Raw genomic sequence first — 23,896 nt, 5'->3', positions numbered from 1 at the left:
CAGTGTTTATTTGTACAATAACTGATTCACTTGTAACCCTTTGAAAATTCTTACTAATACTCAAGTAGGATTTTTTCCCCCTCACACTTAGGAAGTGCTACAGTGTTTGTCTTTTCTGAAGCCAGAGAGATAAAATGGTCATCCATGACCAGATGTACAAAACACACTGGAAAAATTAGGCGCTTTCAGCCAGAAAAACTAACAATCAAGACCTTTTGGCAGGTCTGAATTTTAACTTAAAGCTGCAAAATACATCATTTGAGATGGTTTCAAGTCTCGACCAAATCTTTACTGGAAATTACAGTAGCAAAACAAAGCAGAGTCTCCCGAGACACCCTCACATCTCAGCTAACATTGTTAATCACCTGGCAGCTTACAAGCATTCATTTCACATAAGAGGGAATGTTCCAGATGATTCTGGAATTTGATGGAAAAGATTGTTGAATTCGATCATATTAAAAACTCTGGCAGTACAAGCCAACATCAAATTTGCTGGGCCCAAAATATGATTTCTCTTAAAATACTATTTCCTTCTCCTAGAGCTGAAATGCTGCAGGGCTGCAGCTTACACTTGTTCTTGCAAGACCAACTGGCTAGAAGTTTTATAGACAAAACCCAAACAATTCACTGTGCGGCCCCACCATAAACAAAGTCATATATGAATGCTATTTTTATTATGAGGGCTGTAAAGGTTTCCTGGAAGCTCATCTGTGAAGTTGCTGAACACTACATACCTCCCCAAGGTTTCCATGACACTGCCTCCAACTCCATGGACTTTCCAGGAGACAGGATGATTTTGAATGTCTTTCTTCTGTTCCAGCAGAAGTGCTCAGGTTGAAGGAGAGTCCCACTAACCAGTGCTTTATGCATTTATGATTCTGATTAAGCATTCATTTTTTCTTCTGGAGACAGCAGAAGCATCCATGCACAGATCACTCAACTGCCTTTCTGAGTTTTCACTTCGGGGTCTGGAGAGAACAATATTGCCTTTGATAAGTGGAGGATGTTAGAGAGAATTTTTGCCCTGTGTGACAATCTAGTTTCATTCTCTCTCCCCTCCATCTCATATCATCAGCATGAGGGGTTTCTCTGGTTCTCCAGTATGTTTTGAAGTCACATCCCACTTTCACATATAGGTCACCAGCCCTGAAAAACAGTGGGGGCACACAATGATACACATTTCATGAAGCCAATCTTGTCAAAGAAGTTGGTTTTATTTTTCCAGACCAAACTTGTATCAACAATATCTCACCAAATAAATACAGTTATGGAAATAAAGAGCCCAAACACTATATGGGCAAGCTGCAACAATGCCATTAATCTGCTCACCTGCCTGTCCTGCCTCCTCCCACCCAGCCCCACATCAACTCAAGATCTTTCAGATGTCTTTAGTGTTTAAACAAAGAAGATCTTTTCCTCTGTTCCAAGTCTTATCTTTCAGTTACTTGCCTACATAGTTATAAGTGACAGTTTTTAGCATATAGCCTTTATCTCCTTCCTAGCATTATGCAGACCACCCAACACTTCAGCTCCTTTTCCCTTCCTTCTCCTCCTACAGCTTGTTGCATCTTGGGTTGTAATTTCTCAGAGGATCAACACCACAACACATTCAACTCGTAATAGATTTGGCATGTGGCAGATGAAGCCCTGATCCTAACTGGTCGTTGGATGCTATCATAATAAAAGTGACACCATATATTTTAGGTTTAAAATAAGCTTCTGATTCATGCTTCCCTGTTATTGGCAAGACCACGTGAATGTGACAGAAATAAAGTGTGTGACCTCCATATCTGCAGGGGATCTGGTTTAGGTTGTGCTCCCAGAGCAGAAACGGGAGAAGGGGAAGCCAAACAAGCAGCACTTAAGATTTCAATCTTTCTCCCCTCCTCCCATGTTAGTGTATCCCTTAGCCTGTTCCAGGGCTATGCTACCATCCTCCAGGGCTTCCTTCTGGCTTCAACTTCTGCTTGCTTCACAGTGTCATCTCTCAACACATTTCCAAATGCTACAAAACAAACAGCATTAGTCTATTATTTCTTACAATCTAAAGATGAGTGTCAGAGAGCCAGCTACTGTCAGGCAGGCGAGCTCTAAATGTCTTTCTAAACAGAGATTATTTTGTCGAATAAAAAGCATTTCAGAGCCAAGGAATGATCACGTTTATTTTCTTATCTCCTTGATGAAATAGAACTAATTTCTCTTATGTTCAAAGAGACTTTGCTCGCAGAGCTCAGTTTTTAGCACTGCAAGTCTTTGCATTCCCATCAGGTTCTCATGGCGGTTTAAAATTTTGATGTATGGATCAGTGGGTTCTGGTCCTCATCCATGAACAAAGACCCTTCCACAAAACCCTCTCTTGTCCTTCAGAAGATTTCAGAAATCCACTTGCAAGTCTTTTCTTCATATTTCCAGTTGTAGAAACATTAAGAATTCCAGGGTGATAGGCACATCTGAATAGTGTGTTCGTATGACATGACCCACTCATTTGTGCAGAGGTGCAGGTTAACTTACACAGAGAGGTACAGAACTAGTGACAGTGGAACATTCTTATGGGAACACAATCATAAGCAACCACTGTACCTCAAGTACTTGAAATTAAACCTGTTCAAACCAGAGAATACACTTTTCAGAATAACAGAATAACCATGCTTAAACGAACAAAAAAGAAAAGACACACTGGATTGTTCCATAATGGTGCCAAATTACAGTGTTCAAATCTGGGAATCCCACATAAAACATCCTATCACAGGAGCTTGTAGTAAGAGTGAATTTACACCTGATCCATTTGCCTGTAGTACTCTCCTGTATGCGGTCCCTCTGCACTAGTGTCCCATCTCTCTGCCAGTACAACGTCCCTTGGCCAGACAGCTCTCTTCCCTGATACCACATGCCCTTTGCCTGTCTCTGCAGTCACTCTACACTGCTCCCCTGTCCACGTCAAGTACAGCAGTGTTTTGTGGCCTTTCCTCTTGGCCACAGGGGGTTGAGGACATCGCTGCTCTGTGTCCACCAGAACAGGATAGTGTCTGAGCATCACAGGCAGGTCCCACTAAACACCCAGGGAGAAAAGCAGGGCTGCTGGCTTCCCTTACCTTCTCCCTGCTGCAGCCCCTGAGAAGTCAGGCTGTGGAACCAGGGAGGTGGATGAAAAAGATCACTAGCTTATTTTACTACATCACAGCACATTCCTAGGACCCCAGCCCTTAGGGGCTTTACTGAACTTGCTGTGTATTACACTCCTTTGGCTGTCTCATTAAACACTACATTTGGCAAATTCCACCTGCCTTAGGCCATGTCTACACTGTAAAGCTTTGCCAAAGTTTTGCACACCCAAGGTCAGCTCAGGGCATGGAAAATGCACATCCTGTAGCTGACACTGCTACACTGGTGGGACTCCAGGGACTGATAACATCTGTGCTAGCAACAGAGTCCATGTCAGTGTAACTTCTGCTGTTTAGGAAGGTGAAGTCCCTAAACCTGCATCACACCTTCTGACTGTATATACTGTGCTTCTATAAGGCAGTCTGTCTCGTAGCCACGGCAGAATAAATAGCTTTTGCTGGGTGCACAAGACATACTAATTGCCAGTTCTGCTTGTACATTCCCATCTGCTTTCTCTTTGTTCACTTTCTTTTCCTTAAACACCATAGAGCTCCCAGTCTTTACTCTGGAAAAAGGCTCACAGTTGCCTCAGGATGTAACAGAAATTCTCTGTGAATTTTTCATGTCGTGTTTACAAAATACACAGGTTAAAACATGCTTTTGGAGCTCAGTTTCTTGCAGATATCAATTATATGAAGGCTCTTTTTGTTAAAAATATTATCAACATTTCACTGGGGGAGACATATTCAATACCAAGAATGCAAACTGATGGGAGCCAAGGGAGTTGATGAGATGCAAAAGGGGCAACTCCAGGTCTTTTGGATTGTCACTGACACATCATGACAAACATTCCCAAACATGTTCTGTGCAAAATAAGCTGTGCCCTTTCTCCTTAAAATAAACATCCTTGATATACTTACTGAAACCAGGAATGTGCCATTACTAATGATAATGTAGTGCAGGAGACAGTTTTTCTTAAGGTTACCCAAAACATTTCTGCTGCTTCATCAGATGTATTGTTGGAGCTCACCAAACCCAGAGCACGGTGCACCTGTTTTCTCTCAGACACATCTTATTTTTCTTCCTTGGAAGTCCCAGGTGGCGTTCAGGTTTCCTTCAATCCCTACCAGAGCTAATTGATAAATTGCTACCAGAGCAATGTCCCAGAAGACAGGGAATTGCTTTCTGTGGTGAAAGGTGAACTAATAGGTGGACTCGGTTGACCAGAATGGCCAATGAGATGGAAAGAGCTGGTGCTAACAGTATGGGAGTGAAGAGGGGATACAACAGCTGTAGCCTGACAGGAAATCACCATAGTTTCAGGGGCTTTGACTTGGGGGTTCTTGAAGCAGGAAAGTTTTAGGGAGGCTCAAGGGGTAAAGGAGCAGCTCAGGGCTGGCAAAGAGGTAGCTCTGTCGGGAGAAATGAAATCACAGACTCAGGGAAAACATTTACTGAAGCCCAGATCTGCTCCACCTGAAGGCACAGGAGGCAGCCTGGTTTCTTCATTTGGTTTTATTTCTTTTGCTTGTTTGGATGCTCTGTGATATTACTCCAATATTATTTTTGAGCAGTTTCCCATGTAAGTAGATATTGAATTCAGACTCATGGAACAGCTTCTCAGCCTGTGACCAATTCTCAAGCACTGCTGCACTTGAAGAAATACTGATTTCACACTAGTAAGTGCAGCTAACCCAGCAGCAGATACAGCAAAAGGCAAAAGCTAAGAATAGGCAATGGTTTTGAACTTGCATACAGTTAGGAAAAAGAAACAGTTTTCAACAAACTCAGCACACTCACAACATGCTAACAGCTTTGTAGAGCACTTGCAGAGAAATAACTGACCACACCACCATGCATCTTGCTACAAACAGCAACCACAAAGAATACCACCAGTAAAACCCTGTTCTAAGGGGCCTATAATGCTAAAATTATCACAATAATTTGAAAATGTAAGTAAATCTGGGCAATTGCATGCACATACAATAGGAATGACTGCTTCTCTGTGATAATCATCTCAAGAGGCTGTATCAACATTTCCACACTCTGGCTTCAGGAACCACATCAGGAAATCAAACAAATCTTATCCCATGTGTGCCGTGAAATTCTTTCTTCTTGCAACAAGCAAACAAGAGTTATTTTCTTTACAAACATAAACCAGACAAAAGCGCTACTGAGAAAGATCATAGGCTAAGAAGGAAAATGGTGATCCTGAGGAAAACAAGAACCTGGGGGAGATGGAATTCAATGTTTCTTCCAGTCACAAGTGGCTGTACATCCATTACTTATGGCTGGTGTTGCACAGAGGTAGCTTTGCAAAGCGAATGGGAAATCAGATCACCCAGATGAGTACTTCATGCTGCTGGGGGGACCTTGGAAAATAACCAGAAGTAATAGAGAGGAACAAGTAGATGATGCAGCCAGATACCTATAACCTCAAAACACCCAATCAAGGCTAGATGGGACTTCTCTTTGGGGACTTGATCTCCAGAAGAAACCAGCCATGCATGAGAAACCTCCCAGGCTGATAACTATCGAGACTTGGTATTTCTCAGCAGATACAGCTTGAGGGTTTCCAGGGAATATCACTAAAGGCGGCACTGTGGGGCAGGCTCCCTGCATGCAAACTGCAGAGCATGGTCAAATGTAATGTGTGTTATAAGAGACAAAACTTGATGAAAGCCTCAGTCGCACCACACTGAACACATACTGTTATGTCTAAGAACATGAGCACAGTCAATGTTAAAACTTTGCATCATACTCCCATTGATTTTACACATAAAAGAGAGGTTAGGACATCACACGAGCAGGCAAGGAAAAGAGCATTAGAGATGGGTTTAAGAGTTAGTTTCTCTTTACAGCCTTCAATCCGAAGACCACTTGTGGCCACCAAACTAAACCACACTGAAACCAGCACAGGGCACTTGTGGCATTTCTCTAAGCAGCCCAGCATCACTGGATTTATTTGCCAGTTTCCCTTCACTTACTGCTTCTCTTATGTCCCCAACAAGCAGGATTAGTCTCCTGTGAGGGCAGATACATTACCAACATTAATAAAGAAGCAGTGACCATTTTAAACTTCGGAACTTCAAATGAGATTCAGGGAAATGCCCATTCCATTTTCAGGAAAAGAAAAAAGCCTCAAGGGGAATTAAGGGGGAGGGGACAACTCTTCCCTAGAGGCTCAAATCTATCTCCTAGGCAGCACAAAAAAAATGTTGCTATTCTGTACCACCCAGTGCCTGCCCACTTCTATGCTTGATTGCCCCGATAAATCAGCAAACCTGTTTGTTACAGGCTCTCCTTCCATTACAGCTGTTGCTCTGGTTAACATCTTCTGAATCATCCAATTCATCAGGATCACGTACATGGGGGTTTAATCCTTTGATTTTTTAAGTTACTTTGTTCTGAATTTTTCACGTCATCCCCTTCCTGACAGAGGAACTGGATAAAGATAAATAAGTCCGAGTAGCATTGGTTTTTTTCCCCTGCTTTTTATTTTGCAAGGCGAATGAGGAGAGGGAAAGGGGTAACTCTCCATTTCACAGTTCTTTAGTGGTATCACTCAGCACTGACAGTGCAGCCTGAAATCTGAAGTCTGAAAACCAGTGCTGAACTTCTGAAGTACAGTTAGCCCTGTTCTCCCAGGCATTAAAATGCTATCTTTAAAAAATGTATACTAAATGGACCAATAGCTTGGTGGTTATTCCAAGCCCTCCATCACCTCGATGTCTGGCAGTACTAATTTCTGTAAAACGAACAAAACCAGGAATTGAGTTACAACTGAAGTGTAATTGCTAAATAAATTATACAGAGTGTCAAAGCTGGAAAGGGAAATGGGGAACACAGGAGGTCAAATGCTCGCTAATGGGCTATGGTCATTCACTTGCTCAAAGCAAAATCAGACACCAGCACCCGCACTGGAAGGACACAAGAGAACATACTCTCCAACACTGCATCTCTTGGCATGAGTTTAGGATTAATGCACACAAACACCCACATATTCATTCACAGAAGTTACTCTCAACATATTTGTCGGTCAACCCATTTAGTTAGGTTAACTTGTCAGATTACTGGCAAGTGAATAATATGAGGAGACCAGGCTGCTTTAGGAGCAGTGACAATACAAACCTCCACCCTCTGGGTGACTTCAGCAGCAAGGCCACCTCCTCCACAGGGGGGGCTGGTGCATACAAATACAAAGTCCTCACTGAAGAAACTAACTTCACCTTCTACCTGCCCACTGTAGGGGAATCCCAGTCTTTTGGCACCGCCACAATATAGTAAATCATAATAGCAGCCCATGACTAAACGGAAAGCACCAATCTCTAACACTGCTAGTTCATTTTGCATACAACAGAAGAGGAATGATGACTGAACCTCAAATTGTTCTGTGATTTTTTTTTGTTTTGTTTTGTTTTGAAAATCGGACTGTGTATTTCTTTGTGAAAACTAGCTCCACAGAGATTCCCGAGACTGAGTTGTTCCAAGGCTTAGCTACCTTAAGGACAAAGGATTTCAAGCACAAATACAGACCATTTATAAGAAAAAAAAAAAAAAAAGAACTTTGATAGAGAAGGAATGCCTCCAATATTTTACATACCTCATGTTGGATAAGATTTGCACCAGGGTTTATAAATTCTTGAAGAAGAAAATATCACAGCCTTCCTTTTCTATCCTCCTCACCTGCTTTTTTCCATCTATTTTTTCCCCTTTCAATAATGGCAAAACCTTATGGCATCACAAGCAAGTATTTTATTGACTAGTATAATGGATTCAAGACCTGAATCCAAGGTTACCAAAAGAAAAAGTACCTCTCCAGCCATATTATGTCAGCAGCAACGAGTCTTCATCAAGTTCCTATAACTACAATAAAGGATTTTGCTTCTGATTAATTTCCCAAGAGCCATTAAGAATATACGGATCCAAAAAGAAAAGTCTGTGGCATCAACAGAAGTACTATGTCCGGCCTCTCATACTTAAGGTAAAGACAGACAAAAAAAGACATTAATAAAAGGAAAATAAAATGGAAAAGAAAGCACATTCAGAAACCTTCCTTGAAAAATCTGGCTGGTATTTGCTACAGAAAGATTTAAATAGCTGCTCTTGATTAAATTTATCTGGTATATTAAGCACTCACAGAAAATATTTTGTACTAAAGGCTTTGAGTTCTTGCAGTGATTGAACACAGTTGCACAGTATAAATCTGACTTGTAGCGGAAAACCATAAAATAATAAACTCAATTTGAACAGAGGAATTTTGTGAAGATCCTCAGAATCAAAGCAAGCAGTTTGTCCAGTGTATCCCCTACAAGTAGGGGCTCAACAAGCAGCACATCTGGGTTATCAGCCACAGACTGTAGGCCCAGTCCTGCAAGAAGCTGATGTTAGTGGAGCTGCTCAAGACAGACATTTAAGACTTTCCAGGCACCTGTATTCCGCAAATGACAAAGTGAGAACAATCTCCTTGAACCAATGAAATAAGTCAGCTTCTGAGTTTAAAATACTGTCATTAGGAAAATATGTGAAAGAGTACTGAATAAAAGCAGTAATGTACACCACTGCCCCCAGAATACTTACATTTCATCACCAAAAGACTCACAAACACTAGGAACATACTGCAAATGCAGGTTCTTCTGCCTAATGACATGTCAGTCATATCAATCTGTCTAATGGATAAACTCAGGCACAAAACAGTTGATGTAAATGTATCAAACACAGTTTTGGGTTAGTACTGAGTTCGAGTACTCTGTTTCAGCAGCACTAAGGACCCAGAGCTTTCACTGAATTAAAGAGGCTGATGGCACAGGGAGTTGCATTAAGACTACAGCAACATGTAAATAAAAAACAGCATTTTCACTCTCAAACTCCAAATGCCTGACTGAGAAGACGATACTGGTGTCAAATAAAACAAGAAAGATTCAATAGTACTAGTTGCAACATCCACCTCCAGCTGGGAGGACAAACAGAGGCCAGGGCCAAACAGCACACCCTAAGAATAAAAAGACGAGACCTGCACCAAGGGAGACAAAAACAGGGCACAGAAAGAGGTAACATCAATAGTCCAGCAGGAACATTTATCAGACTTTTTGGGCTGACAAACAGAAATGGCATTGCTCAGAAAACAGGTTGGAAAAGATGACACTGGGTTTTAGACTCATTTGTTGAAAAGAAACAAGAAAAAAAACAACAAATAGCAACACATCCCTGAATATCTGACTTCAAAACTACAGACTGGACTTGGTAAAGGTCACTATTATTCTTTATAAAACAGGAAGGACTTTTTACTTTTAAGTCTATAATTAGACTTCAATGGAAAGTTACATTGTAAGCTCAAGAAAATTGCCAAACTTGCAATATAATTTGAAGAATAGTAGAATCTTTATTTGAATCTGGTCTGGACACGTGTTCTATTTTAACAAGGACTTTGCATTGGAAAAGTTCTCAGCCACAGCAAATTTTTAGTACCATTGGAACCAGATACTTCAAAATATGTAGAGAAACAGATCATTGTAAAAGAGACATCAAAAGTTTTACCTTCAAGCTCTCCAAGGCATCCAAGTACAGTGGGGATAAGACTAATCAAGGCCTGCTGCCTCTCTCCTTGCCCCCCACCCTGTGAGACTGCTTATTTTGCTGTCCCCCATGAACATCAGTGAAAGATAGGTCCTTGTCACATCATCATCATCATTTTGTACAGTTGGCAGTTCTGCCAAGGAAGTCAGAATGCACTTAGTTCAGATGCTGAATTTCCTTTCACCTCTCCAAAATATAGTGTTTCCAGCTCGGGGTTAAGCTTGTTCGCAGTTCATGGGGAAAGGGATTGCTGTTGCTTGCACTGTGTGCATGGCTTATGAACAAAGGACTCTGGTTTCGGGGGCTCTTGCAACTCTTTAAACAGTCACTCCCTAAACGGAAATTTCCTGAAATTCGACCCTCAGATGCGAATGTCTTGAAAACTGGGGGATGAACAATCTGGATTTAAATCCCTCAAACTAAGGATCATGCTGCTTCGGTTTTAATTTATCCACTTATTCAGAAGAAACACAGATCTGATTCTAGCATGGCCAAAAATAATCTTAATAAATCTCATCCCAAGCTGACAGGACCATCCATGAAGGAATAAACTACTCCTGCAAGATTTCTGCCATCTTCTACTCAAAGCTTGCAAAGTTGAAGGCAAGATTCCAGCAGTCAATAATCTCAACCTCAGCCCCATCAGCCTCAACACCCAGACCCAAAGCTAAATACCACTTCTTCAGGAGCTCTGCAGTCCCACAGCACAGGGAGCTGGACACTCCTGCAATTAACAAAGCCACAAGCACTTTGTTAAAAATTGTGGTATCTTCCCCCTTGCTTGAACGTTGTAGTAATACTGTTAACATATACTTTAATGCTATGTACTATTACAGACATTCCATAAACACCTAATACTGCTCACAAGACCTTTATTAAAGTTTAAATATAGCTGCCATTCTCTGCTACTTTCCAACAGGCAAAGAGACTCTCTCCAGAAGCGGTTTGGATTTTCCAGACAGTCGGGGCCTACAGTGGTCAGACCAGAAACTGAACTTCGGGAGCTCTGCAACAGTACCTCCAGTTGTCATGAACCAGCTTTGATGGGATCAAAAGGAAGCTGCATCACATGGGACTCGTGGGAAGTTACATCAGACCTTCATTTGCCCAAAGAAGGTCAGCAAGTCAGAGTGTTCAGAAACAGCATGCAAAACATGGCACACATTGCAGGGTGTGGATGAAGAGGAAGGATCTTTCATAAGAAAGAAAAATAATTGACATGGCATATTTCATCTGACTGCAATTTTTCCCTATTTCCTGGAGAAACCAAAGCACAAAGAGATAACAATTTGCACACATTCATGCCTAGTGAGTGTATCAGAACACGCAATGAATTCTGGTTTCTCCTGGTTTGCAGGACACAACCTCTCTCTCTCCTAACATGCTGTTTCTCCATGGCCAGGAAATGAGTGCACTGGAGACTCTACACCGCTAAATCTCCTGCTTTATGTGTTATCATGTTTATGTTTGTTGCCCTGTTGCTTGAAAACGAAAAGGCTTCTAACTGCTGGTCTTTTTATTCACAATTCTGTTTGGTTCCAACTTGCTGTGAATGTATTTACAGCCTGGAGTTTACTTGCTGGTCAGAAAGACAAAGGAGATTGCACTATGAAAGCAGCAGGCCTCCAGGCTAACTTCAAGAGGTGGATGCTCTCTTGTGGAACACCCAGCACCTGTGGAGGGATGCTGATCTCTTAGGGCAAGGGCTACACTCTGTAAGGAGATGGCCTCATTACACATTTGAAAGCACTAAGTAGTCTAACCTTTATTTCAACTTCTTTGCAGAAACTCAGTACTAAGAAGCGCAAAGTCCTGCATCTGGGCTGGGGCAACTCCCAGTATCAGTATAGACTGAGGTCTGAAGGGCTTGAGAGCAGCCCTGTGGAGAAGGACTTGGAGGTACTGGTGGGTAAGAAGCTGGACATGAGCTGTCAGTGTGCACTCGCAGTCCAGAAAGCCAACCGTGTCCTGGGCTGCAGCAAAAGCATGCCCAGCATGCTGAGGAAGGTGATGCTGCTCACTACTCCGCTTTGGTGAGACACCCCCCCCTGCAGTACTGCATCCAGGTCTGGAGTCTTCAGCACAGAAAAGATATGGACTTGTTGGGGCAGGTCCAAAGGAGAACCACAGAAATGATCAGAGGGCTGGAGCACCTCTGCTATGAAGACAGTACAGTCCCCTAATTGCACAAGTGCCAGGAGTGAATTCTGGAGGCAAATGCTCCCCCGAGGTGGGAGAGAAGAGCAGAAGCCATGAATCACACTGCTGCCTTCGGCTGCAGATCAGCACTCTCTGGTTGCTCTGAGACCTCCCTACCGAAACTGCCAAGAAATGGGCTTATTGCAGTTCTGCCTGTGAATAACAAAAAGAACATCACTCAAGAAGTGCCTTCTATTTGTCTCCCGAAAACTAGTGTTCACTGGCTCTTTTCACATCAGTTACCATAGCACAGTAAGTTGTTTTTTTCAGCCAAGAGGCTGGATGGAGGTTCATCAGGGTGAAGATTCCCTCTGTTATTTAATAACCTCTCCAGAGTTTAAAGGTCATCTTCCTTTCCCATCTCAATATCTTTAAAAATCTCTACAATGTACAGAAGCTTGAATTCTCATAGCAGTAGGAAAGCCCAGCTCAGGTTAAGAGAGGCCTATTTCAAATGAGAGATGAATGCCCCAGAAATTCTATTCTGCTGTTGAAAGGCACACTGACCTTGAGGCTTGCAATAATGTCCAGAATTAGCTTGTCAGCAGCCCAGAGATCCAATCTCAGTTTTCATGGAACTGTTCCCAGAGCAGGTAGATAATGCCCAATCTTCAAAGTAACTATGTCTCAAGTTTATCAAACAAGCAGGAAAAAAAATGACACACCAAAGGGCCTATTCACTAAACAGTGGCTTACATGAATCGGCCAAGCATGTGAAGATCTATTTTTCTTGCTTGGGTGACAGAAATGTTGCACTACAAAGGGCAAGAATACAGCTTGCAAGTAGATTAGGTGGGTTCAACATGGACAGAATGAATTACTTCAGCCCAATCACAAATCTACTTTGACCATCAGAGTTTAGGACTTGATTCAAGTCTTAAGTTCATGTCTGATTGGCAGAGACCAAGAAAACTAGAAAACAAAAAGAGAAAAAAGCTAATGAAAAATGTACAGAGACTCGGCAGCTCAAGAAAAGCAAATTCCCTTAAGCCAGTGTAACACAGGCTGCGCATTTCTAATCCACAAATGAAAAACTAGATGCTTCAGGATTTATTTAAACAAAATGCAAACCCCTTGAAGAAACAAAAAACTACAGCATAGGCTTGATCTACATGAAACAGTCATAAGGCCATGTAGTTTGGGTCTGTAAAAACAACACAAAACCCCTCTGCACTCTAGTGCAAAGAATACTTTGCCCACACTTCAGCTGAAGTGTATTTGGATGCATTTGGGGAACAGAATGAGTAACAGCCATCGTCTCAAGCAGGGGTGGCTAAGCCATGCTTAGCATAAAAATAGCATCAGTATTCCTGAAACAAGCAATGAGGACAAACCCTGACTCCTGCCAAAGCTTTTTCTGCCCGCAAAGGGACAGATCTTCTAAATCTATGTGTTATTCTATGCAGATTGTTGATGTTTTGTCCACACACAAGATTCTTTTACTGCTAATTCTGTAGCAAAAGCTTCTGTACTTCTGTTCCAAGAAAGATAAGTTTATGCCTCAATTCTCATACTGTAGATCACCAAAAGGGCTTGATATACTAGACACAGTTTTCAAGTAACTTACTGCTGCTAAAGTCATCATGATGAATACTGTAATCCTCAAAGAACTTTGCTCATCTCAAAGCATCAATCAAGACAGATTTCAGCCCTTGGTCCCACTCCTGGACTTATCAGTCTTCCAATCTTGGAGACTCCAGCCTCTTCTCTTCCTCCTCTTAGCTGTTCAGTATGCACAGGGGCTCAGAGAAGATCAGCCTTGTTCCATGGCTGAGGAAGCAGCAGCAGCTCTTTGCAAGCAGACAGAGATGCTGCAAAGCAATCCCCCTTCAGTTCACTAAGGATATATGGTTAAATTCACAACACAAGCACACAGGGCAAAAAAAAAGGCCAGACACTCCCCCTCTTCCCAAGATCATAAAGAGAAGAGGACACCAGCCTGTCATATGGGAGCTGAGTGACAGGGGAATGTAGAAGAGGTCTGACAGGAGATAGCAAAAGAAGAAAATGAAGAGCTTAATCAATGTTAGCCACCTTTTAAAAACACAGTTTTGTCCCCAGTCTCCAAGGACTCAACTTTTTTTCCCCTAAATCTTAACAGATCTTCTTTTTTTAAACAACTAAAACAAGGAAATGTATATTTTCATTTAGACTGAACTCTCAAAGATCACGATTCAATGGAAGTACAACAGAGAGGAAACAAATGACCCTGCAGTTACATTAACATCAGATTATCCAGGGAGAAGAAACCAAATCAATTTTCTTTACAATACAAAAACTTAGAAAACTGATTTGCTTCTAGACTTGGGTCGTGCTATTTCTTGCTGTTCCCATTTGGCATCATTAGAAATACTGTTACTGAGAGAAATAGAAAAAACACAGAACACAATTCACATCGGCAAATACTAATGCAAAAAAACAAACAAACAAACAAAAAAAAAACAACCCAAACAACCCAGAAAAATGGATTGGGTCAAAACTACAGCCTCGATGCATTTGTTTCTATCCATAATCATGATCACTATTATGGCAACACCCTAAATTGAGGATATAAAAACAAAATCCTCTCCCAAGAAATGAGTCATTGCCTTCATTCTCAACTATCTGTGAGATTCCTTGGAAAGAATTTTGAGATCCTTAGTGCACAACTCTATTTCATCCCAAAGAACTGTCAGACTGCACGGAGCTGCAGGGGAATGCTTCATCACCATCCCGCACCTGCCAGTGCACCTCATGACAGCCACTGCAGCTTCATAGCAGAGGAAATACCTCTCAAGTGTCTGGTCAGGTTCCCAAGAGCATCTTCACTGAGAATGACATAGCCAGAAAAATCAGGGTATTTAAAGACAAGTCAAATGAACCATGGTTACGAGCCAGCAGCCACTGCACTCTATTGGAGATCTCTGCATTAACTTTCTTTTTGTCATTGTTCACCTCTTTGCACTCTTTTCTAGAATTATCTAGAACTACAGGATACAGGACTATGTGCTACCTTGCTCTATCACTCACTCTTTTTTCCTTTTATGCAACTTCAGTTATATGAATCAGAGCTTTCTTCTTATGCACATTTTACAAGAAAGAGTAGTTTAGAAAAGACTATAGCACCACCTTTTAGCTCAATTAACTGCCCATAAAACACAAAACCCAGGAATCATTCCTCTTATGTGGATGATTTACTCTTTACAGCAGAGAAAGCCCACTAGCTGCCCAGTTCAGTCTTCATGCACAATCTTAGCTCCAATCTAACACTGAGCCTTCATGTAAGAATCAGAGAGAAATACAGAAATGCAGTAGAACCTGCTTAAAGCAATTCTTTTGGGCTTTTGAAAGGATACACAAAATGCTGAAAAATCTGCTACAAGAGTAATTCAGAATAGTGCCTATGTTCCAAACGCAGTTCCCGAGATATATTCCTGGAAATCAAACAGTTTCTCTTAGGCTTGGCAGGTCTCCTGATGTTTGATTTGCACAGCCCCAGGGTTCAAACCATGGCTCCAATCATGCCCAAATGGCCTCCATCACTAGACATTTTCTTCATTCAGTGCATGGCATCTCCTACCCCACTGGAGAAGTCAAACCAAACCCAGCATTTTTTAAAAAAGAAAGTGTTTGGCTCTCAATTTGGGCATTAAGTGAAATGCTCAGGAGCCAAATGGATCACACTGCATATGCACAGAGTGAATAGCTGAAAGGCTTTCTAGCCTGAAAGTATTCAGATGAGGTGGGTAGTTGAAAGGAATGTGCAGTAGCTATTGAACCTGCCCTGGATCCAGCCAGGATGCAAGTGCAAGCTTTGGCAGGGATCTGAAAGGAGGCAGTGTGGGGGGGAAGACAGCACATGTGAGAGTATTCCTCTGTAAAAGGGTTTTGGGGTTTTCTTGTTGATGGCTTGACTTTACAAATGAAGTTTTGGGAAGGGCTTTACCCACACTTACAACACAAAAAGAGAACAAACTCTTTTTGAGAGCAGGATTATGCCTGCAAATATCACAGGAGGAAGGTGAAGACATCAAGGCACTGAGCAGGAAAGTGGGTTGGGGGAAGAAAATCGAATTTAGGAAAAAAACAGAGAGATAAATGGACAGACAGGGGAGTTGAGTGATGAAAAAGTGACAGAAGGATGGGCAAACATTGCACAAGTAATATTGGGGTTTTCTATACCCTCTTTCCATATGAAGTTGAGGGGTATAAGTGTCTCTCTAAACAGCAACTTCTGTGGAGAATCTGGCTGGAATCGGTGTGTAAGAACACCATGGCCATTGTGGGGTTTTTGTATCTTTTTCCATTCTTACTTCTGGGCAAGGGCATTTGTGTGGTCTTTGAATTTAAACTCAGGAAAACAAGTAAATATATAACACACATGCTATGCATCCATGTGATTCAGCAGAGAAATACTTTTCCTATTTTTCCTTACTTTAGGAAGCATTTCAGATGCTGACACAAAACAAAAGGCAAATTAATAATAGACCTTCTGAATCTGCCCTAGAAATATCAGACATCACTGACTACTCAGCTGAAATTTACTTTCCAGGTAGGCTCTTATCTGCCAAAATGACAGTTCCAGCACTCAGAGGACCCCTTAGTGGCTTGATAAAATGATTAGTCTATGGCTTCATTTCAAGTAGAAGTTGAGTTAGTTCCTTTCAAAATACCATCTTCAATGTGGAAACATACTTAGGAGGATAGAAATTCAAGGCAAAATGGATTCTCCAAAACTACCCAAGAATAGATGACACCTAATACTCATTCGCTCAAGAAAGGTGCCATCTGGCTTCCAGGCTCCAGAGCAAACACACAGCTGAAGACATGAGCACAGCAAATCATGTGCTCCACAAACAGCATTCCCACGTCCCTGTGATTTCAGTATCCAGAACATCTACTGCTTAAAACCGTCTCATGCACTTAGTTCTTTGAAGGTGGACAGGTGGACACTGACTTCAGTGACTTTCCCCCAGACAGGTATCTGTTTTCCCAGGTTTGATGTAAGTTCTGAATACCTTGAATTAAGGGTGTTCATGTTTTGCTTGCTCTTGAAATTCTCAAGAAAAAAAACCCAAACCAAGCAAACAACCACCAAACCAACAAGTCAGTGAGAAAACATCAGAGGCAGTCATGCTTTTATATCCATGCCTGAACTTTTTTACTTGAATACATAGACCAAATTCTGCAAAACATCTTTATGGCCATCTCTTCAAATTACAGAACCCTCTGTCAGCTGCAGCAATTGAAAGAACAACTGAGAATAAAGCTGTCTCAAGGCCAGCCAAGTTGATATTTCATGTAATCTTTCACAGTGATGAGATCATATTCTACTACCAAGCTAATACTATAATCAAGATAAGTCCCTGTTTTAGAGGGGCCATGACTGACACATTCCTTCCTTCTGCCTTAAAGGCACAATCCTGCTTCTACAGCAACCAAGTGTCCAGTGGGTTTTTGACCATTTCTTCAGAATTTAGAAAAATAAACACTCATTTTGCTGTTACATATAAAAATAGAAGAAAGACCTCATTTAATGAATGAAATATCCTTGAAATCCCAGGTCAGATTTTAACTTCTGTAAATGTAGCTAATTTCCACAGTGCCCCTCACTCCACTTAACCCTGCACATATTGCTGCCTCAATGTACAGAGAAAGTTTCTTAAGCTACCTTACTGCCCTGGGATGAGGCTCTTCTCAGGCAATCTCCAAAGAACCCTGCAGAAATTTGCCCCTTGTTTGCGAGTGCTCTGGCCAGGTTCACACAAGCATATTTAGTTGTCAATCTGCAAAAAGGCAAATGTGTTTGTCATTAACACAGTCTTTAGTTTACTGTGTATAAATCACAAAAAAAAGGAAAGATACTGTTATATGAAGACAGCTATCAAAGGAATTACTTTGCTTCCAATTAGGTTCATAAGCAAAAAGCCTTTTCAATGACTGGTTTCAGCTGGATCTAACTAGATGCTCTCATTTGTTTTGCAGGGGTCCAAAGATTAGCCCTTCATTAGGGCAAAGTTAAGCGAAATGGCTAATTTAAAACTCATTCCCTTACTCCACAGATTTCTGTCTTCCTTTTAACTGAGATGATTTGCTGGTAGGTCATTTATCTTCTCTGACAGATGCTGCCATTTAGCTTCTGATCACTTTGTAAAGTGTGCACACACTCAAACCCAAAAGATTGCAAGGAAATTTTATGATATGGAAACAAGAAAAATTGGCAGTTTCATGATGGTGTTGATTTTTCTAAGACATTATCCTCTGGACACTCATGTCGGTGGACTTGACACACAACAAACTTTCCTTTCAAAAAGTATGAAATTAAAGCATTGCTAGAAGTACTGTTTTTCAGGCCAAGTTCAAAACACTAACTCACCATTAGAGGCCCTTAATATAATCTTTCCTTACTTGAGAGAGCATTTCTTGTGCGAACTGTTTCAGAAGGCTTCAATAAGGAAGAAAGCAACTACTTCTACAATCATATATGAAGGAAGAGAAAAGCTACCCTGTCCTAATTAAATTTTACTAGAAGAATTACTTCCACCCTCTCAGACTTGCCCCATCTCATTGCAGTTTCTGATTCACTTCCTGGCTCATATGGTTAAAGCCAGGGTGCTTTGCTAAACTGCTCCTCCAGGGACTCCACAGAGGTAGTAGCAATACACAGGGAGTTAGTTATAAGATCTTCCTTCAGGATGTAAAGTTCTTGGGCATCATTCTAGGTAAACCATGCTGTTACTCATTGCATTAATGAACACAGCCAGTTCTGTTCACTTACTCTCACTACACAATATGGTCCTTAACAGCATAGGATCACACATTACCTCTCTACTCTGAACTCTGATACTGAGAGGGTCTCCCTTCCCCAAAGGAAAGCCGAGTAGGAACATGCCGATGTTGTTTTGCAGCCCTGTGCTATTTGATTAAATCCCCATTTGTTGTGTTTTTTTTGACACCCCTTTTCTCAAGGCTGTATCTATCACACAGCTGTTCCACATTGAGTTGGGGAATTCATTTGGAGACTCAGGAAAGCAATAGCTTGGCAATTCCAGCCCTGCAAAGGCAAAGCTGAAATGCCTTTATGCAGCACCTGCTGAGGGGACCTTTTACTGCTTTCATAATATGGAACAGGAGTTTGGCCCCAAGGGGAGGATCTCACTATACACATGCAAAACCCCAGGTTCTGCCTCATTATAGTTATTGGCCTACCAATTAACCAGCTTCCTGTGAGAGCTGGGAGGAAGGCATTTTGTTCATTGAGATATTCAGGCTCTGCAGTTCGTGAAGCTTTTTACTTTAAGGACTGTGTATGTCCCTAATTGGCATTTGTCACCAGCCATTCAAAACACTTTTCCTAGCCCTGACATTACACAAAGCATCACACCCCACTTATTACAGATGGGTAAACTGAGGCACAGGACTTCTTACCACAGTAATGCAGTGTCCATAACATAGCCCAGGTCTCAAGACTCGAGGCACTGTGTGCAATCTGCCTTCACACAGCTTCTCTGATTGCTCAGGTATCAGATAACTATTTGTACACAGTTTTAGTAAGGAGTGTCAGAAATATTCGTTCCTGGAAATGTTCTGTGTTTGAGAACACATCTGAGATGCCCAGTCCCCCTTCAGTTTAATCTAGGTCACTTAAAATGTCTTTCTGTTACATCAGTCAGAGTCATCTGCTGGCAATACTATCTGAAACAACAAGATGCTCCATTTGTAATTACTGTAAGAGTGGAAAAAAACACTAACAAATGTAAAAATGCCTGAAATAAAAGTTCTCCTCTCAATAAGCTATGTAATGCTTGCAGACTATTTAACATAAGCAGCACCTACGATGTAGCACATACCTACAAAGTGTTAAACTGTGCTACTGTAGTAAAACTGTCAGCTTTGATTATTTAAAAGGTGTCTACCTGCAGGCTTTGCTTTCATTCACTGCTGTTATTAGCACATCCCACATGTCTGATCAGACTGGCCAATGCTCCACTCTGTTCATGTTACACCGGGCCCCCGCTCCTGATTTATCAGCCACAGAGACAAAAGTTTGGCTTACACTTTCTGAACAACACAGATCTGTCCTTGATGACACCCCTTTGCAGTCAAATAAAATCCATGTACACATTTCTCAACAAAGCCACACTAATGCCATAAACATACATTAGTGCTGCAGCCAAGACAATGACTGCTCATTGTGATAAAAGACGGGTATCATGCGAGCGCTGCAGTTGATTTTAACATATAATAGAGTTGACATTGCATGAGCCATAGTTTCCAACCTCACTTGTTCTTTCCTGCCCACCACTTTTCTTCAAGTTTTTTTCAGATCTGTCTGCAGGCCCCATCTCATTCTCCACACCTGCAACTCCCATTTGAACCCCAGTCTAGCCCATATTCATTCCATGCATCACTGAAACCAGGAATACTATCTAGTCAATCTCTACACCAGAGTTAAACAATTTATACTGCCTCCACACCATGACAGAAAGAATGTTTATGCAATCTTTGGGCTTCTATTAAACATTAACATGCATGAAGTGATATGGGCTGGATTCTGAGCGTATTATCCTTGATGGACACAGTGAGTAAAATACTGTCTTCAATGAAATTAGTCCAGAATGTGTCTTTTCACAACCAGTACAACAATTTTAAAATTCAAGGGGAGTTTTGCCTGATTCAGAAGCTTTTAGCAAAAGATTTCTTACACCAAAACATGCTTTAAAATAAATAAGGTCTTTCACGTGAACCTATAGCTGAGATTTGTGTTGCTCACCAGATGAATGAGACTAGCCAAAATTTTTAATACCATTTTGCATGCCTCAGAGAGGCAGAAAGATAACGATTTCATGTTCTATGAATGGGCCATTACTAACTGTGAAGTTGCTTGCTGTTATCTACAGCAAAGCTCTTTGTGGTTTAGCTGTATTTGTTCTGCATAATGAACAGAATGCCAGTGGTTTCCATCTACATACAGCTCTTCACTCAGGGTACTTCACAGATACGGCTGACTACCTTTACTAGCTAAAAATGGAGTTACCAGAGGCAAAGAAGATTTAGCGGTCAAAAACCAAGTCTGTGGCAAAGTCAAGAATAGAACTTGTAGCTTCTAAACTATTCCCGAAAGGCCTGATTTAACCACTACAGAGTATGATGCTAGCAGGGTGCAACCACAGGTCGAGCTCTGTGCCAAAGAGAGAAGCTGTCTATAGTGTTGTCAGCTCCACTGTAGCTGTGTGCACTGTTGAGCATGTGCACACACACTTTCCTTTCCATCCCCCAAATCTTTACAGAGCTTTTCTTACGTGTCACAAGAGAATAAATGCCTGAGACATTATCTGCCCATTCCAAGAGTTCAGAGAATGTGTATGACATCATAGGCATGACTCCCCCGCTAATCACATTATATGCTGTTTAACTTAACACTGCTAAGCTTTGTCTGATAACATTGTAAATACCATTTTATTGTAAATTAGATTATACAAACCTCCTCACAGTTTAGGTCACTTCTTGTGTGAGGTCCTTGTTCCCTCTCCTCTCTACTACCCCAAATTGAATCTTTGTGGTGTCTAAGCCAGGGCATTTCTACAGAAAGAAGCACAAGAAGAAAGGAAGGCTGAGCCATTATCTGCTTCTAAGTCAGCACTGCAGATTGCAGTAAGTGGACAGAAGACTCCATACATCTGTTCTTTTTCTTCCCTTGGAAGAAAATCAATAGGTTTTGTTTTTCTCTTGAAGCTGGCTGGGTTTCATTACAATCTTCCTGTGAGGTAGCATATACTTGAGACCTATCATTTCCTTCTATCAAGCCTAAACTGAGTTATTCTAGTTGGTAGCCACCAAGTTCTTATCCTGGACTTGAGGTTTCCGAATTGTTTACCAAAAAAAGCTGCAGAAATGTTACTTTATTTTCATTTTAGCATTTGATTCTGTTTTCTCTGACAAAAGAATCAGATTCCAACTACATTAAACCAGCATCAGCAAGATCTCCAAAGCAACTGACTGAGATGGACTTCCCACTTTCTGAGAAGGATATTCTAACGTTCACGTTTTGATACATCTATTGCAGAAGGAGACATCTGAGAAGTTCCTCATCTTTTAGAAAACCTCAGCAACAGGATTTCCCAACATTTTTAGACTACTGCACAAGATGCTCCTTGTCTTTCTTCTCTAATCAAGGCCATAAATATCCCGTGCTATGAAAGCAGAGGTTTGAGAACCCAGACTGTGAGGTCTCAGCCATGCTCTGCATTTCTGTCCTCGCTACTGTCAACACCAGCTCTTAGTGACAACCTGAATTCTGTTTCCCATCCATGGGCAAAATACTGAGGCTGGTGATGCTTCAGACAGAGCTACACCAGCCAGGACCAGAATTACCAGCTTTCAACACCAAAACAAGCCTTTGACTTTTGAAGTTCGAACCACTTCTCACTAAGGATACAGACCTTAGTGCCTTCCCCATTTCCCATACTTAGGACAGATAAATCCTAACACAATTAACTGAGAAAGAAAACAAAAGTGAGGCTCATCCTTCCTCAGCAAAAGATCCACACGACACAGTTGTCTTTCACTTACAGGATCCCTGGACAAAAAGGCTTTGCAGCGTGTTGCTCAGGGCACTACATATCCTTAAGGTAACTTCATTGCAAGACATGGTATTAAGGAATGCTAGCAGCTTACAAAAGGAATGCAACACAATCCAGGTGACTATGCAGAAGCACAGCTAACACAAGTGCTAGTAAGGCACTGAAGGCAGATTCTCATGTCCTTGAGCAAACCACCTGCCTTTTGCATTCCTACATGTTCCTTCCCATCTGGAGCAAGGCAACAGCAATGCTATACAAACACAGCAAAGGATGCTGTAAAATAAACATCTTGAGATCTCACATGAAACTCGATCTACATGAACTGTGATTACTCTATGCTGTGCTTGTGAAGGATAATGCTATAGAAACTGGATTCTGTTAACTCCTGATTCCTCATGACAGATTTTAATGAAACTCATGTTATGAAACTCAAGTAGCCATCCTGAAAAGAAACACATCTCATCCTGAAGGAGGTTAATTCAGTGGGTGTTAATCAGATGCAAGCAAGACTGTGCTCTCTAAAATATGTCCTCCCTATCCTTTGGCCACTTGCAGAACTCATACAAAAATAAGCCTTTACAGTGGTTTTCATAACCAGCTAGTTCCTCTCTCCACAGAGATACAGTGATGAAGCAACGTTGCTTGTAGGGCAGCTGGTTGCTTGATCATGTAATTCTCATGCAGTTAACATTTTTCTAATGAAGTTTGAAAAGTATCTGGATGCTTTTTTTCACCTCAGGAGAATAGTGGTGTACTTTAATTACTAATTCTTTAGAGAAAAAAAACCCTAAACCTAGTAAGGTGAAGAGAATTTATACACAGAAAAGAAAAAGCACAGAATAATTAGCAAATCAAGTTATTTACATTTTGAAACACTTGTATATGTCTCTATAATCATACTATACAAATTGACCAGTACTATATAATGAACTGAAGTCACACGACAAATGTGAACCATTAGCTGTTAAGTTAAAAAGCTTCAACCAGCAAAAATGCCAAAACTTTTAGCATCATTAGGAAAGGGGGGGGGTTATTTATTTTATTTTTCCCTTCTCTGCACCTCTGTTCTTTATTTCAGGATGTCCCATCTAATCACCCACTTATTCTAGAACCTTGAGCTCAGAATTCCTAACTCCATCCCACACACTAATACATTTCATGTTTGGTTCTCCAGTGACAGAACCAGTGTCATTACCCTTAAGGAGAGATACAGAGAAGTTCAGCTACTGGGCCAAAAATCTCCAAGCAACTTGACCACAGGAAAATGCAGACCTCTGTTTCACTGTGTAAATCTGTGCCTCAGTCTGAACCGTTCACAGTACCAAGAGATGAGTGAGATGTTTAAAAAAGCTCCCAGGTGATAAGGCAATAGCACAAAAGCTTAATGAATCTTTGTATCTATGTTTAACACAGAAATCTACAGCCTTCTTGCAAGGAGAATGAATTTAAGGCAGCAG

At 41.3% G+C, this 23,896-nt stretch overlaps 1 long non-coding RNA gene across 3 annotated transcripts in view; it reads right to left on the bottom strand.

Annotated features, from left to right (window-relative positions):
- Positions 1–822: 822 nt before the first annotated feature.
- The window catches only part of LOC136019360 (uncharacterized), a 30,150-nt gene continuing 7,076 nt past the window's right edge, over positions 823–23,896 (bottom strand). The window contains exon 3 of one of the 3 annotated variants that reach the window (XR_010614846.1): positions 823–1,146. This is a non-coding gene — a long non-coding RNA (uncharacterized LOC136019360). Of the gene's footprint in view, positions 1,147–17,586; positions 17,643–21,345; positions 21,439–23,896 lie in introns of those variants that run through there. The other 2 variants (XR_010614845.1, XR_010614847.1) reach the window with 2 other exon arrangements.

The sequence above is a fragment of the Lathamus discolor genome, chromosome 9 (genome assembly GCF_037157495.1).
Source record: "Lathamus discolor isolate bLatDis1 chromosome 9, bLatDis1.hap1, whole genome shotgun sequence".
Taxonomy (NCBI): domain Eukaryota; kingdom Metazoa; phylum Chordata; class Aves; order Psittaciformes; family Psittacidae; genus Lathamus; species Lathamus discolor.
The sequence above is the reverse complement of the archived record's forward strand: the minus strand, read 5'-3'. Positions and strand labels throughout refer to the sequence as shown.